The 13,329-nt window shown below is 45.2% G+C and overlaps 1 protein-coding gene across 3 annotated transcripts in view; it reads right to left on the bottom strand.

The window, feature by feature from the left end:
- The window catches only part of SNX10 (sorting nexin 10), a 77,347-nt gene extending 64,644 nt beyond the window's left edge, over positions 1–12,703 (bottom strand). The window contains exon 1 of one of the 3 annotated variants that reach the window (XM_004418901.3): positions 12,564–12,703. The gene's annotated coding sequence lies outside the window, so the exon portion shown is untranslated. Of the gene's footprint in view, positions 1–12,200; positions 12,219–12,370; positions 12,486–12,563 lie in introns of those variants that run through there. The other 2 variants (XM_087429082.1, XM_087429085.1) reach the window with 2 other exon arrangements.
- Between the last annotated feature and the right edge of the window lie 626 nt (positions 12,704–13,329).

Genomic DNA, 13,329 nt, shown 5'->3' with positions numbered 1-13,329 from the left:
TTTCCCTGTCCTGATTCTCTTTTTGTGGCTGTATACTATTCCACAGTGCAGATACAGCATAATTCATTTCACCAGCCCCTGGTGATAGACACTCTTGTGCTATTATAAAGTGTTCAGTGAATACCTGTGAATTTATCTGAAGGATAAATTTCTATACGTGGAATTTCTGAGTCAAGCAAAACCACGTGAATTCTTAACTCTGACAGACATTGGCAAGGTGCTCTCCGTAGGGAACTAATACACATTTCCCAAGCGTGTATGTGTGAGTTTGTTTTCCCACATCCTTCCTAATGTGGACAGTTTTCAAAATTTTTTATCTTTGCCAATCCCAGATGAGTGAAATGTGGTATATTTCAGTGTAATTTAATTGGTATTTTAAAAATTATGTGTGAGGTCAAGTATTTTTCATATGTTTAAGAGCCACTGATTTATTTTATATGGACTGTCTGTTCGTATCCTTTGACCATTTTCCTACAGAGTTCTTGTTCTTTTCCTTATTGATTTGTAGGAGTTCTTTATGTATTAGGGAAATTAATCCTTAACACACAACATGAAGTACAAGCGTATTTTTCCAGCTTGTCATCTGTCTTTTGTTTTGCTTACAGGGGTTTTGCCATGCCAATTGTTTTTAGGTAATGAATTGTATCAGTCTTTTCCTTATGGCTTCCAGGTTTTGCACCATACTCAGAAAGCCCATTCCTACTGCAAAATTGTAAAAATATACTCCTTTGGAATATTCTAGAGACCAGTTACCCACGAGCAGTGAAAAGTTCTCTTCTATGGTCATGAATTACATCCTGGCCATAAGGTTCTATTGGCTATGACGTATGCAAACAAAATTTAAGTTTTCTAAAGCAACTTTTATTTTCTGATACTCTGCAGTTTATAAAGCACTGTCACATGACAGTCGGTGAGGCAAGCAGCACAGGACTTGTCTTACTTTACAGAAGAGGACACCAATACCCAGAGAGGTTAAATGACCACCCAAAGCCACACAGTGTGCTCCAGACTCAAACTGAGGCCCCCTGAATGCCATAAGTTGTTCTCTCCTCTCCCCAACACTGCCTCTCTTAACAAAAGGACAACATCCACACGCATTCAAGTCTTGAAGAACATCTCCAAAGTCATTTCCACATAACTTCAAAGGAATGTGAATAATAATTTTTCTATTCAAAAAACAGTATTTATTTATTTAAGTGGGTCACACAGCGATCCAATCAAACAGTGACTCATCCTCAAATGCTCATGCCAACGTTCTCACCAATTGATAGAATTCCATGTTCCTACAGTGTGCCTATACACCCTGCATAATTTAATTGAAAGTAGGAGATGTCAATGTTCCAGATCCTAAGGCTTCTGAGTGGATCATGAAGAGCAGTGCTCCTCAGTTTGGGGAGGGGAAGAAGGTGAGGTATATCCAAATTACGGAGGGCTCTTTTCAGATCACACATACCCCAGCCTTCCCCATCACTTACCCTCCAACAGTCCCAACCCTGGAGTACATCACACACCCCCTCAAGTGTATTGATGATAGAAAATTTTGGAAACCCACTGTTCCAGAGGAGAGGGTCTATATTTGCACGTTCCCTATAAATCACACTCCTTTGGTTCTCCAACCAACCCCTTGTTGCAAGTCTTCTGCACAATCTCGTTGTCCAGTCACCCTAACCAGGGAGGTTCTGAAATCCCCACCTCAGGTCTTCTGTGCCTCTTGTTCCCTCCAACGTTCCCCCCGCTTCCCTCACCCAACCCACCAAGGTGGCTCCTTCCCATCCTGTGGGTCTTGGTTTAAATGCCACCTCCTCAGAGAGGCCTTCCCTTACCACCCACCAGAGTAAACTCCCCCAGTAATGCTCTATCCTTTTATCTTCTCCTTAGAATTTATCACAGTCTGCATTATTTTATCTATTAATCTACTTTCTTGTTTATTGTCTGTCCTCTCAAAAGTCCCATGAGGGCAAGGACCTTGTCCACATCATTCAGGCTTTATAACCCTAGCACTTAGCAGAGTGCCTGGCATATAGGAAGTGCCCAACAAATATTGGGTCAATTAAATTTGATTGAATTAGTCCCAGCTGGGCCGGCCCATGGCTTGGCGGTTAAGTGCGCGCGCTCCGCTGCTGGCGGCCCGGGTTTGCATCCCGGGCGCGCAGCGAGGCACTGCTTCTCCGGCCATGCTGAGGCCGCGTCCCACATACAGCAACTAGAAGGATGTGCAGCTATGACATACAACTATCTACTGGGGCTTTGGGGGGAAAAAATAAATAAATAAAATCTGTAAAAAAAAAAAAAAAAAATTAGTCCCAGCTAATTTTCTCCATTTCTGCATCACCAGCAAGCTTCTAAGCAGCCCAACCACGTGGGCTGGGAGGATGGGCACAAGAACAAGGTGCCCTGCCCCTCCTGCCAGCCCATCTCTTCTCACTCATGGTTAATCATTCGCCTCTGGAATGCTTTTAGCCAGCAACAGCCCAGAGTGGAATGTCTTGAAGGCCACGTGTCTTCCTCTATTGTTTTCTATCTTTCCTCCTGACCTAACTCCACTGGAATGCGGAGAATGAGATTGGGGAATAATGTGAAAGTTAGGCCATTAATAATCAAAAATAGCAATCAAACTAAAAATAACTTTGTTAACTATGTGCCAGACACTGTGCGAAGCTTGTAACATGAATTATCTCACCTAATCCTTAAGATAGCCCCACAAGCCAAGTATTAGCACCCCAACTTTACAAGTAAGGAAACAGCGCCCAAGGTCACGCAGCTACTCAGTGAAGGAGCCAGGATCCGGACCCACATATCCAGACGCAGGAAAGCCCTCACTCTTACCCGCCACACGGTACCCTCTACGTCTAACACGGCATCCAAGCTACCTCCTTAAAAATAAATGCTTAAAAGACAGCAATAAGTGACAAATGCCAACCAATAAATTGAGTTATTAATGTCTCAAATGCTAGGGATGTAAGGTGGGGGCAGGGTTCTGCCTGTACAGGAACCTGGGAAAGCCAACATCCAAACATCTGGAAATGACTTTCTCATCCTCTGAAAGGAGGTAATACTGAGAGAAGTGTAGTGCATTCACATGACAGACCTCTTTAGGGTCATTAGCTATAAAATACTCCCTAAGAATAAGTAGAGGACAATGACAATTAGATTCAATAGTAATGACTGAGAGCCTACTGTGTGATAGTTCAAGGTTTGGTCCTGGTGAGGGGTATTTTTTTTAACAGTTAAGTAACATTCTCTGAATTCTAAGACCTAAGGATGCCCAGACTTGGATATGAAACAGTTCACTTGTAATGCAAAGCTCACTGTATGTGCCAAAAGAAACAGCACTGATAACAGGGCTATAGGAAGGAAGAGAACAGAGAGGGAGAGGCATCACAGAGAAGGTAGGGCTCGACGAGTCTTCACGCTTGTATTAGGACAAGCAGAGAAAACAGGACCAACCTGGGGTGGTTAAGAAGTACCACTTTCAGGAGATCTAGGGGTCCAGGCCCCCAGGAGTGGAGGGCCTGTGTTGGCAGAATATCACAAGGAGGTAAGTCTGGAAGGGCTCCAATGGGCATTCTAGGATGGGGAAGTCTCTGAATGGTGAGAGGACAAATATGGACTTCTATCCTGTTGGAAGGCAGGAAGGTAGTAAGTGGAAGGCTGACTCATCTGGGGATGGGGTGGAGGATGGATTGACAGGGAAAGAAATCATACGCGGTGAGCTTCATCAGGGGGCTGCTGGAATACACCAGCCAGCAGAAGAGATCACTCATGGTGGGCAGGGGGGACAGAAAAAGCACACTTGAAAATAACGAGAAGCAGAGCATAGAGGATTTTGGGGGCAGTGAAATTATTCTGTATGATACTATAATGGTGGACACATCATGTATTTGTCAAAACCCATAGAGTGTACAACACCATGAGTGAACCTTAATGTAGTGTGGACTTTGGGTAATAATGATGTGCCAGTGTAGATTCATTGACTGTAATATCATATGTACCATTCTGACGCTGAGGTTGATCATGGGGGAGGGGAGGCAGGCAGTGCATAGGATCTCTTTGTACTTTCCCTCAATTTTGCTGTGAAACTGCTCTAAAAAATCAAGTCTTTTGAAAAGATATATATAACGAGAAAAATTTGGACACAGCACATGATGGGGCACAGGGAGTCAAGGGTGACTCACGGGCCGGGTGACTGGAAGAAGACGGAGTCACCGACAGAATGAGGAAGTTGGAGCGAGGGGCCTGATTTTAGAGGTAAGAGAAAAAGAAGGTGAGTTCAGTTGGGAAGAAGCTGGGATGATGTAGGACATCCACACGGACCAGTCTTCAGGCATTTGGAGAACATTTTGGGGCTGAGATAAGAAAAGGGTACAGGTATGCAAATTAAGAGACAAAAGTCGGCATTAAATGTTCTTCTTTGAAACTGAGTGATAAATTCCTTTTCAAAAAGGAAAAGCTTTGCAACACACTGGAAATAACACCCTTCCTACCAAGCTCGCCGCCTCTGTCTCTAGGAACAGCCGCTGGGGAGGCCATTTCAATTACTTGTGAGAACAGCAACACCAAAAATTGTGATCTACTGGTCAGGTTCAAATCTGCCAAAGTGACATCAGTCCAGATATGAAGAACTGGCAAGTAATCTGAGGGACAAACAAGAAAGGGGATTTCACTTTTGAGCAAGGAGTGCCTCCTAAAAGGAGCAGGAAGTAAAGGGGAAAGGCAGCGTAGCTGTTCAACACCAAACAGCCTGGCTGGGAATTCTTATTCTGCCCTTTGCCAAGGGAAATTATTTAACCTCTCTGTGCCTCAGTTTCCTCCTCTGTAAAAAGGGGATAAGTGGCTACTTCATAAATCTGCTGTAAAGACCAAATGAGCAAACACAGAGGCATGCCCCTGGAGCTCACTATGTCAGCTACTGTCACTGTTCGTTATCTGTCCTAGACTTTTCCAAGACCCCTGAAAGGAAAAATGCTGAGGTCTCATCCTCATGATCACAGAGCACTTGTTCCTTTAAAAAATTTTTTCTCTTCAAGTATCTGTTTCGTCAGAAGGGATAGTAATATTGACGGGGGAGCAGAATACTTTAAACCTATATGCTCTGAAATCAGCCCATGCTCGTGAAATGCACACCCTGGCCATTCCTCGCGGCAAATCATTTACCCATGGATGTCCAGTGCCTGGCCTAGACCCAGGAAGGCTAGGATAAGACATATAGCAAGTCCTTTAAAAAGTGAGTAAAATGCCAGTTATTATTCCTTAAACTATTTGCCCAAAGCACTGACTGTCATCCAAGGGCATGTGACACATGTTTGTCGACAGACTCAGTTTGGCAAAGTTCTCAAAACAGAGGTCACGGTTTTTCAAGGTTTCCCAACTGTCGGGGAAATGAGTCAACTAGCAAAAGCCAGCATCCGGTCTGCCCCTCCTTGGAACCATTACATTGATTTCCTGGTATAAGAATTTCCATGTTTAGGTAGAAGGAGCCTAGATCCAAGTCTGATCATCCCCAGATAGCTGATAAAAAGGCTCCATGTCTTCTGCTCTGAGACCCCAGAATCCAGAGCTAGGGTAATACCACCCCCCAACCCAGGCAGCGACCTGGGGTGCTGGGGGAACAACTGCCTTCTTCCCAGCTCCCCCAAACACCTCTCTACAATAAGAAGGGCTGCTGTGTCCGTAAGAAAGGGAAGATAATTATCATGTAACAGAAAATTCTTTTCTGTGTGTTTGTATTTATAATTTGTAAGGAGCATAGACTCCCTACATACAAAGCCCCTTGTTCTGCTCCGCACTTTGAACACTTTGGGTTTGTAAGTTTAAGAGAAGAAGGGGGGAGTCTCCACAGTCATAGAGGGAAAAGACTCTGGAGCTCATTGGAAAGTAAGGAGGGAGGGAGGGGCAGGGCTGAGAGGCGGAGAGAGAGACCCAGGAGGGTGGAAGGTTGGGAGCCCCACACAGTGACTTCTCCACTAACCTAGTAAAGTCTACTGAACCAGCAAAGCATGGGGTGGGGTGGATTTCTCCATCAATGAGAGGATTTCTCCATCAGTATGTCAGGGCTGACACCCTGGTAAAACAAAACAGCACCAAGTCCTCCCCCACCCACACCCCAGGGAATTCGCAGAGCGCCTGAGAGGGCTTTGGAATTCCCTGGGCCATGGGCTTGTGGGTTCTCACAAGGTTAATTAGTTCGCTAAGGAACAAGAGGCTCCCAGATGACACCTGGGTTAAAAGAAAATGTGTCTTTCTTCCCCAAAACTAGTGAACATAGTCTGATTTTACTATTTAACATCTAAACACTGCACTGAAAAGCAAAGAATGAAGGGACATCCACCCCCATTTTGCTTGCACTTCGCAGGTCTTACACGGCACCCACGTTCTACCAGTGAAAGGTGGTCAACCATGACTGAAACAAACAAGCAGCAGTGGACAATGCAGGTGAGCCTCCCCAGATATACCCCACTTCTTTCAAACTGGTCCCCAGAAGGTCACACTCGTGCACGTGACCCCCACCCTGACCCTCTCCCATCCACCCCACACTTGTGGCCATACACCAGTCTCAGCCACTGATACGGACAATCCAGTCCACATGGTGGGGCTGAGCAAATCGAGGGACCGACATGTTCCAATTTATGTTCTTTAAAAGATTACTCTGGCTGCCTTTGGGAAATTGGATTGGAGGGGAGCAAAGTGGAACAAGACAGACTTGATCAGAAGCTAATGTGAAACTGCAAGACAGCAACCTGAGCTAAGGGGGAGTTGCGGGGGTCGAGAGAATAGGACAATCAACTAAGTCCTTGAGATGGCGCTGATGTGGGATGAAGACAAGAAATCGCTCCCAGGTTTCTGACCTGGACAAATGAGTGGATGGGTAAGAGTTTATTCAGATGGGGAGGGCTGGAGGAGAACCTGTTGGGAGGGAGAGTGGGGAGCAGAGGACCAAAGACTAAGAAGCTAAAGAAGCCCAAGTTTCCAAGCTCGCATCTGCACAGACTACCTCTGTGGTCCTGACCTCATTTTGCATTCACAATGCTGTGTTCTTTTTCTTAAAGAGGGCCCCCAAACTGCCTAAGTGTTAGGCCCTACAAAACTGGGGAGGGCATGATCAATAACACTGGGCAAGTTAATTTAAAATGTCTGGGACACCACATCCAAGGAGCCACAGTCAAATTCAATGTTAAATGTATAAACCTAAAGCTCACAAGAGAGAGCTGGACATCTGCATCAAGGAATTAGTGGTTTAAAGTCACGGAATATATTTCTTGAGTGCAGTGTTTTGTTTTGTTTTGTTTTTTTAATTTTTTTATTTTTTTCCCCCCAAAGCCCCAGTAGATAGTTGTATGCCATAGCTGCACATCCTTCTAGTTGCTGTATGTGGGACGCGGCCTCAGCAAGGCTGGAGAAGCAGTGTGTCGGTGTGCGCCCGGGATCCGAACCGGGGCCGCCAGCAGCGGAGCGCATGCACTTAACCGCTAAGCCACGGGGCCGGCCCCATGAGTGCAGTTTTTAACTGCACAGGTGCATAATACGGGATCTGGACTGTCAAAGCCAAAAAGCCCAGGTTAGACATTTACCAGGGCGGGTGGGGGCAGGGTATGCTGAGAAAATACAATGAAAGGGTAACAGAACTAGTTTTGCCCCATATCCAGGAAACAAAACTGAGAGATGAATGTGGATATTTTTTCAACGCTTAAAGACCACATCATCTAGGGTAAATGTACTTCTAAACTGAGCAATTTTCTTGCTACATACTACTCCTGCTTTCAGGAATGGACACTGTGGCAAATCTTTGGAACAAGTAGGAAAGTGTAGCTGGGAATACTCAACTGGAAATCCAGAGGACTGGGTCCTCCATGCCAAGAGAGACCATCCCCTACCAGGCAGGAGGACCCTATTAACACTTTAAGTCATTTTTTTTAAGCACAGGCATTCTTAATTATTGCTTTTTTTTCAGTACTACCTACTCATTATTTTTAAAAATAAAAGATTTATTATTTTGGTACTTTTTCTGTAAGTTTAAAATAATTTCAAAAGTTAAAAGTTAAAAAAAGAGGAATCTATTGATGAAATCCTCCATACTACCATCCCCTTTCTCACCCCACTCCCTAAAGGTAATGACTGTCTACAACTAGGGGCATATCCTTCCAAACTTTTTTTTTTTTCCAGAAAATGAGACCCTACTATACCTACTGCTTTGCACTTTGCTTTCATTAATGTATAATAGACATTCTCCATATCAGCCCATTTATAGCAACTTCCTCCTTTGTTCAAGTAGGCAAGTATTTCTGAGGGATGAAGTCCTAGAAATGGAACTGATGCATCAGAAAGAATGCAAAAGTGTCATAAATACTGCCAAAAGTGCTCTTCCAAAAGGCTGTACCAATTTACACTCCCTACAAAAGTATATGGTGACAGTCTATTTTGCCACACCCTTACCAACACTGGATATTATCAGCTTAAGCAAAAATGGTCTCATGGTTGTTTTTAATGCACACTTATCTGATTATTAATGAGGTTAAGCATTTTTATATACATATATGAATTACCTATTAATAGCCTTTGCCCATATTTCCATTGGACTATTTTTTTTCCTATTGATTTCTAAGAGTTCATGTCTCTCATAAATATTGCAACTCTTTGCTTTACTACTTTGCCATCTGCCTTTTAACTTTGTATATGGCATCTTCTTCCTTATAGAAATATAATGTTTCGTGAAGTTCAGTCACTATTTTCCTTTACGGTTTCTGAGTTTCATTAAACTTGGCAAGGTCTTGCCTACTCCAGAGTTATTTTTAAAAACCATCTTATATATGTATACATATTCTAATATCTATAATTTTGGTTTTGACATTTAATCTTTAATCTAAATGGAATTTACTTTTGTGAATGGTGTGAAGCATGGGTCTCATTTTTTCCTAAGTGGATGGCCAACTGTCCCAACACTTTACCACAGTCAATTTTATCATACACTCAATTCCTATCTTTACAATGGAACCATTTCTGGACTTCCTATTCCTAGTCTTAAGTGACATATTTTCATACATTTCAAAATGTACTGCCTACTAGTACAAATCTATTTTTCCAGGTAAACTGTATCAGTTTGTAAAAATTAAGCGAAGTTAAAAGGCTGCCTAAACTAATAAAGGTCTCATAACCTATTAGTCTTGTTTAGTCATTGGAGCATCCACCATTGGCCAGGAAGTAGCCTGGCTTCCCAGCGATTCATACACTACACAAGAAATTTCAGACTTCAAGGAATTTTGTTTGAATTTACAAATGTCTCAGCAAAAATCTTCCAACACTACAACTCTACCAAGAGGCGTGAACAGCCCCCTTGTGCTGCAACCAATGAATGTTCTGAATTTTTCTTATTTTCTCCCCAAACAATTTTTATCCCCCTGGCTCATATCTTTCAGAGTTGTAGATTCTGACCCTAAATCATAGTAAGGTGGTTCGGCTAACAAGAGGACATGCCAAAGGATGTTGTATTTTGACAGGCACTTCCAGGAAGCTTTGCTGGTCTCTCACACACTGTGGCAGCCTAGTGGGAAAGTCGGGAGTCTTCTGGCATTTCATAACTTATTCACTTGGTACCACTTATTCCAAAGGGAAATATTGGGGTATGATGCAAAGAATATGAGTCTGGAAGTCAAGAGACCTGAGTTTTAGTCCTCTTTCTACTTCTAATTAGCTCTGTAGTTCAAATTAAGTTATTCTGCCTCTCCACTGGGCTTCAGTTGCCTCATTTGTCAAATGAGATTATCGGAATAGAACAGTCAGTACTAACCTTTCTTTCCACCGTGGGTGACTCTAAAGTAAGCTGCGGACTCTCTCCCTCAGAACAATGCACTTTTGCACATGAGAATGAAACCATACATTTTCAGGGGGTTCATAGACTTCCTAAGGTCTCCCTCTGTATTCCCAGGGTCAAGATCACTGAGACTTATCCCAAGTTTTTAAAAATAAGAGAATACAACAGAAATGTATACAGAATCACAAAATCTTAAGCAAAGTTGTGTCATTTACAGAACTAAAAGCATCTCCTCTGCACAGACCAGAAAGAGGGAGTGGCTACTTAGAGAAAAACAAAATAAAGTGCCAGTTCAGAGTTGCCCTTGACTGACGCCCGGCTGAGCCCTTTACACACCTTCACAGGGGAGTGGCTGAGAGTACCCATTCCAGAGCCAGGCTGCCTAGTGCAAATCTTGGCTCCATCATTTACTAGTTGTCTGACTTAGGCTCTGTGCCTCAGTTTCTTCATTTGTATATTAAAAAAAGGGGGGTTGGGGATAAAAACAGGACCTATCTCAAGGATTGTTAATATCCATAGGGTCCTTGAAACAGGGCCTGGCACACACCAAGCCCTAAATAATTATTAGCTATATTAGAAATCTGAGACACATTTGCTGGGTGGTTAAAATTATGAGTTGAAGAGTTTAGAGAAGTCATAAATATCTTGATGCCTTAGTTTCCTCAGATGTAAATAGGATCTGCTTCATAAGTTAGTTGGGAGGATTAATGAGACTGCCACATAAAAACTCTTTTCACAATGCCTAGCTCATAATACGTGTTCAATAAACATCGGCTATTATTACCAACAATTCTGACAGACAATGATTATCACTACCTTTTTTTATTCCTGAATAAAGGATAAATCAGACTTAAGAGAGGTTAAGTGCCCTGCTGACAGTACCTCAGCCAAGAGGTCAAATCACAGTGCCAAGATTTCAACTCTGATAAGTCCAAAACCAGAAGTTGTAACCACTACCTCGTACAATCTCTTATTTGAACAGGGCTTAGTGAACAGAAGAGCTGATTCATACCCACTATTCATACAAGAGAAAGAAAGAGGTCAGTAAAAATAGTCCAAAATTTGCGGTATTCCCCATGGAGGTCAACGTCACTTTGGCCAAAAGCCCTTCTTTGCCACTCTTAGAAATGAAAGTCTGCAGAGGTTAGACTGTGGTCCAACCAGTTCTAAGCCCTTCACCAGTGGTTCACAGACCAGACACCAAAAGAGGAAAGAGAAGCCATTTCCCACAATAGCTTAATTAACAAAATGAACCCTTTAAAATGAAGGTAGAGATCCTAAGGCTGAGAAAATCTACTAAGAGTGCTCCAAGGGCATGGAAAATTGCTGTAGAAGAACACAAACATTAGTCTTTAATTAATACACTTTCATATGGAAAAGAATGAAGGTGTTTATTTCTATTTTTCGATACCAAGCTCCAGGTGGCCTTCCCATAAGTAAAACAAGAGGAAGTTGGTACCACAACCCAGAGCGGTGGGGAGAGAAGCAGACTGCCAGACAAGACAGCCCTGGCGAGAAGCAGTGTCATCCGAGCAAGTCCCCACTCTTGCAACATCAATTTCCTCAGGGGTGAAATAGTAACGTCGGAAGTGAGAACGAAATGGGCTAGCAGAAGAAACAGGATGAGCAGTTAAACACAAGTCAGTGCTGATCACCCTACCTCACACCTTCATGTATTTACTTCTAAACGTATTTTATTTTTGTATATTCAAAACAGTCCCATTAGTCAATCTTAAATCTGCCATTCCTTAAAAAGAAAATAGAAAAGCCTTAGGAACAGGCATCCCTGGATGATGGAAGAAGAGGCAGGAGACCCCCACCCCACCTCACCTCCGTTGTGGGACTGAGGAGCCCCAGCAGAGCTTGCCGGTTCTCACTGGCGTCCACCTCAGGCCCAGGCGCGGAGAGGGAGTTTTGCATTGCAAGCCCACCCCCGCCGCACGTCCCCAACCGTGGGGAGAACTCTGCAGCGGAAGTCAGAAGCCCACCAGAATCTAGGCCTGCTTCTGCGGGCGTCTGGCTGACTGACTCCCCTGCCGGGCCTTAGTTTCCCTGTCCTACGGGATCACGTGAAAGCTTCCCTCCTGCTCTAAATTTCTAAATCCATTATTCTTACATGGAAATGTGTCTTGCAGAAATAGAAGCCCTTCCTTTCAAGCCCTTCCGTCCCTGTGACCATTCCCTCAATAACCTGTGTGTAATCTTACAGAATATGATGCATCAGAACTGAAAAACAGGCTGTTGCTTTCCGGTGGCACCAAACCTGGTAATCAGTCAACGTGGATTTTCTCCCGGGCCTTTTCCCTCAATCCCACAAACCCACAAAAAAAACCCTGCCCACCCCTCCCGATTTCTAAACTCAAAGCTACCCTTCCGTGAATTAAAAAATACCTACCCAAACCTGGCCTGGCGTAAGGTGCCACAGCACTTTTCCTGGCATCCAGGATTCCACCTCTGCCCCACCCTCTCCCCGCGGTGTCTTTTTAGCCGTGACCCCCTGGATCAATACGTTCCTTGCCCTCCCCTGGCAAGCAAACCCCGTCCCTTCCGTCCTCGCCCGCACACCTCGGCTGCAAAGGAGGCAGCTCCGGCTCCACTCCCAGGAGACCCAAACCTCTTCCCCGCCCGCAGGGAGCTGGGCGCTGCGGGAAGGGCCCCGCGCCCCTGGAAAGGAAAGGGCTGCCGGCTCGCCGCCCGGCCGCGGTCCCCACTCCGGCGGCGTGGGCAAGGCCTCCCCGGCAGGTCTCCTGTCACTTACAGGCGGCTCCTCCGGGCAGGGCCGGGCAGGGCAGGGCCAGCGGACCGGCAGGCGGCGGAGTTTGCTGACTCAAAGGCGCGGCGGCGGCGGCAGCGAGCGCCCAGGAGCGCACCCGAGCGCAGCCCCGCGCTCCTCGCGCACGTAGCGGCCCCGCGCCCGCGCTCAGCCCGCCGCCGGGCCTCCCGCTTCCGCCACCGCACCAACCAGCACAGGTGCGGCCCCCGCCGCTGGCCGCGCCCGGCCCTCCCGCCCGCGGAAGACGAGGCGCACCTCCGGCGCCACCGCTGGGGGGCGCTCGGCAGCACGGATTCCGCCCCCCGCGTCCGCAGATCGGGCTAGCGAGGAAATACCCCCGCTTGCCCGGTCGCTGAGGCTGAAGGTGTGCAAGCGGCACCCTCTGGAATAACCCCTAGAAAGCCACCATGAGCTTGCTAACCCCGCCCGCTTAGTTATGGGGAGGATTGCTGAATCGGGAGAGGGATGGATAGACAGGGTGATCAACAAGAATAGTAGAATATTAATGGTAGAATCTAGGTGGTGGGCATATGGGTGTGCACTGTAAAATCATTCAGTTTTTCTGTATGTTTGAAATCTTTCATAATAAAACGTTTGGGGAAAAGAAATGAGATCTTCCAAGGAGCCTGAATCAGTAAGCCATTTCCCAAATGGCACCTTGAGCTGAGTCCGACCCACCTGTTTGCATTGTTAAAAAACGAAATTCAAGTGAGTCAATTTCAAAAATCTGTTTGGCTGTATTCAATGATTC

This window comes from Ceratotherium simum, chromosome 1, assembly GCF_057802395.1.
Source record: "Ceratotherium simum simum isolate JZ-2026a chromosome 1, ASM5780239v1, whole genome shotgun sequence".
Classification (NCBI taxonomy): domain Eukaryota; kingdom Metazoa; phylum Chordata; class Mammalia; order Perissodactyla; family Rhinocerotidae; genus Ceratotherium; species Ceratotherium simum.
The sequence above is the reverse complement of the archived record's forward strand: the minus strand, read 5'-3'. Positions and strand labels throughout refer to the sequence as shown.